This window comes from Plecotus auritus (genome assembly GCF_963455305.1).
Source record: "Plecotus auritus genome assembly, chromosome: 7".
Lineage (NCBI taxonomy): Eukaryota > Metazoa > Chordata > Mammalia > Chiroptera > Vespertilionidae > Plecotus > Plecotus auritus.
The window spans coordinates 40541611-40545963 of record NC_137774.1 but is presented as its reverse complement, the minus strand read 5'-3'; positions in this window follow the sequence as shown (position 1 = coordinate 40545963).

The following is a 4353-nucleotide window of genomic DNA, read 5'->3' as shown; positions in this document are numbered from 1 at the left end:
CTCCTCTTGGGTCACCAGGGGGCGTGGCCGGCCTGCAAACCACCACAGGCCCCTCGCCCAGGCCGCCTCACGCCCCAAGGGAACCCCCACCCTGATCCGGGACACCCTTCAGGGCAAACCAGCTGGCCCCCACCCGTGCACCAGGCCTCTATCCTATCTAATAAAAGAGTAATATGCAGATTGACCATCACTCCAACACAGAAGATGGCTGCCCCCATGTGGTCAAAGATCCTGCCCCCATGTGGACACAAGATGACCACCACAAGATGGCCAGCAGTGGAGGGCAGTTGGGAGGGACCAGGCCTGCAAGGGAGGGCAGTTGGGGGAGATCAAGCCTGCAGGGGAAGGCAGTTAGGGGTGACCAAGCCGGAAGAGGAGGGCAGTTGGGGGCGACCAGGCCTGCAGGGAAAGGCAGTTGGGAGGGACCCAGACCTGCAGGGGAGAGCAGTTGGGGAGGACCAGGCCTGCAGGGAAGGGCAGTTGGGGGGGACCAGGCCTGCAGGGGAAGGCAGTTAGGGGCAAACAGGCTGGCAGGGGAGCAGTTAGGCATCAATCAGGCTGGCAGGGGAGTGGTTAGAGGGTGATCAGGCTGGCAGGCAGAAGCAGTTAGGGGCAATCAGGAAGGCAGGCAGGCGAGCAGTTGGGAGCCAGCAGTCCTGGATTGTGAGAGGGATGTCCGACTGCCCGTTTAGGCCCGATCCTACCAGGATCGGGCCTAAATGGGCAGTCGGACATCCCTCGAGGGGTCCCAGATTGGAGAGGGTGCAGGCTGGGCTGAGGGACACCCTCCTCCCCCGTGCATGAATTTCGTGCACCGGGCCTCTAGTGCACATTTAATATACTTTGTAATTCTTTTTTCCTCACAAGAGATTATATAGCATTTCTCAACTTTGTCTAAGAATGAGTTTTTATTTTTCTTTTTTTTTTTTCAAGAATGCATTTTTCTTGCCATTACTGTTGATGTCTCCAAAATAGTGTGCTATGAAGTTCATCCTTCAGGGACAGTGTTGAAAGTGGTTCCTAGTCTGATATTTCAAGATCCTCAGCTCTTGCCTGTTATTTCAAATCAGGCCACAAAAAACGCCCCCAGAACAAATGTAAAATGTATAAAAACAAAAGTCATCGAAACAGGCACTAGGTAGGAGAGGAGAAGAGAAGACCAGGATTTTATTCTGTAGCTTCATTTTTATTGTATGCATGAACATGTCTATTTACTAACACTGCCAATCCTTTACCTGGCTTTCTGCTTAGTGAATTGCTCAGAGAGACTTCATTCCTTAGTAAATACTGTCGCCAGAAGAGAGCACTGGTCCACAGGGGATGGAACCTGGCCTGGGAGAGGGTGGGGGGCACAGAGATTAGGCCCTAGTTATAGGCTAGCCTTGCTCATAGTATCTTATTTTATGTTTATGGCTGTTAAAGCTTGACCACATCTTTCCACTCCTAAAAACATGGATTATAATAATTTTCATGGATTATAAAATTATTGCAAAAATGTAAACAGTGCAGAAGTATATAATGTAGAAAGTAATTCGTATGACCTCCCCCCCAGTCTTTGTCTAATTGAGATGCTTTCATTATTATTCCTTTTAAATTTTAATTTTTTCTGACATTTATGAGTATACTAGAGGCCTGGTGCATGAAATTTGTGCACGGGGGGGGGGGTTGTCCCTCAGCCCAGCCTGCACCCTCTCCAATCTGGGACCCCTTGAGGGATGTCCGACTGCCCATTTAGGCCTGATCCTACTGGGAGGATCGGGCCTAAATGGGCAGTCGGACATCCCTCTCACAATCCAGGACTGCTGGCTCCCAACTGCTCGCCTGCCTGCCTTCCTGATTGCCCCTAACCGCTTCTTCTGGCAGCCTGATCATCTCCTAACTACTCCCCTGCCAGCCTAATTGATGTCTAACTGCTCCCCTGCCAGCCTGTTAGCCCCTAACTGCCCTCCCATACAGGCCTGGTTACCCCTAACTGCCCTCCCCTGCAGGCCTTGTCCCCCCGCAACTGTTCTCCCCTGCAGGCCTGGGTCCCCCCTAACTGCCCTTCCCTGCAGGCCTGGTTGCCCCCAACTTCCCTCCTCTGCTGGCCTGGTCACCCCTAACTGCCCTCTGCTGCAGGCTTGATCGCCCCCAACTGCCCTCCCTTGCAGGCCTGGTCCCTCCTAATTGCCCTCCCCTGCTGGCCTAATCGCCTACAACTGCCCTCCCTTGCATGCCTGGTCCCTCTCAACTGCCCTCCCTGGCAGCCATCTTGTGTCCACATGGGGGCAGCCATCTTGTGTGTTGGAGTGATGGTCAATTTGCATAGTACTTTTTTATTAGATAGGATAAAGGCCTGGTGCATGGGTGGGGGCCAGCTGGGTGTCCCAGATCAGGGTGGGGGTTCCCTTGGGGCATGGGGCGGCCTGGGCGAGGGGCCTGTGGTGGTTTGCAGGCCGGCCACGCCCCCCAGCGACCCAAGTGGAGGCCCTGGTATCTGGGATTTATTTATCTTCTATAATTGAAACTTCCTAGCCTTGAGCAGATGGCAGGGCTGGCCAGGATGGGCAGGAAGCTTGGCTTCCTCTATCGCTGGGGGCAACCCAAGCCTCCTGTTCTCTCCAGCTCCATGGCTGCCACCATCTTTGTTGGGATTTATTTATCTTCTATAATTAAAACTTTGTAGCCTTGAGTGGAGGCCAGGGCTGGCCAGGGCAGGCAGGAAGCTTGGCTTCCTCCATCGCTGGGGGCAACCCAAGCCTCCTGCTTGCTCCAGCTCCGTGGCCGCCTCCATATTTGTTGGGTTAATTTGCATACTCGCTCCTTATTAGCTGGTGGGCGTGGCTTGTGGGCATAGCAGAGGTACGGTCAATTTGCATGTTTCTTTTTTATTAGATAGGATGCTCACTGATGATTTGAGATTCTGCTGTTACCATTTATGAAATTCCTATATATGTTCATATATGAAGTCTGAAAATTAAGTTTTGTTTCATGGATCTCTTTTTTTCTGTATCAGTACCACGATTGAAGGAGCAATATTTTTTTATTATACCAGTAATAAATTCAAAACAGCACAAAGGTATCTAAAGAATGAAAAGTTCCCCTTTCGCCCTAACCGGTTTGGCTCAGTGGATAGAGCATTGGCCTGTGGACTGAAGGGTCCCAGGTTCGATTTTGGTCAAGGGCATGTACCTTGGTTGCGGGCACATCCCCAGTAGGGGGTGTGCAGGAGGCAGCTGATCCGATGTTTCTAACTCTCTATCCCTCTCCCTTCCTCTCTGTAAAAAATCAATAAAATATATTTTAAAAATAAATAAAGAGCAACTATTTTTTTAAAAAGTTCCCCTTTCCTCTCCCACTTCTAATCTCTTTTTCCAAAAGCAACCACTGTTAATAGTTTTTCAGACATTTAAAAAAAATATTTCTGTGTGTATCAGCATAAACTTTTTAAATGTGCAAGTGGGATTAGATTGTTTATAGTGTTCTGCCCATAGTTTTTTTCATCTAATGGACTTAGTCATCTATTTTTAAATAGCAACTTCTGCAGACTACCCCATTCTTTTAACAGATCTGTAATACACTCTATGTTATACGTGGACGTGTCAGAATTTACTTAACAAGTCCCTATAGGTGGATAGTTAGCTTATTCCCATTTCTTTTTTTTATTACAAAGAAAAGATGTGATAAACATCTTTAAATGTGTCCTGAGATGCTTTTCAGGTATATCGATGGGTAAGTCCTAGCGCAATTACTGGCTCAAAGGTTATGGGCATTTACAATTTTGATAGATGTTGGCAACTTGCCCTCAAAATGTTTTTACCAGTTTATACTCCCACTTAGAATATGTTTAAGTGCCACTCTATGCTCTGGGCACCACCAAATTAAGTATTTTGCTAATCTAATCAGTGTGATAACTAGTATTCTGTTTTGGATACCAGCTTTCATTTGTAACTTTGCAGCCCAGGTATGTGCCTTTGACTGGGAAGAGACCGTTTGATCTGCAGGCCAGTGCTCTAACCATTGAGCAATGCCGGTCAGGGCTGGGTATTCTATTTTTTTTAAATATGTTTTTATTGATTTCAGGGTGGAAGGGAAAGGGAGAGAGAGAGATAGAAACATTAATGATGAGAGAGAAGCATTGATCAGCTGCCTCTTGCATGACCCCTACTAGGGATCGAGCCTGCAACCTAGGCAAATGCCCTGACTGGGAATCGAACCATGACCTCCTGGTTCATAGGTCAATGCTCAACCACTGAGTCACATTGGCCTGGCTACTCTACCAGACTTTAATGGGAGCTTTTCATACCCTCCTCTGCCTGTCTCACAGCCTGCCCTCGGCCCCAGTCCTTTTGGGAAGTTTCTCCCTCCTCCCTC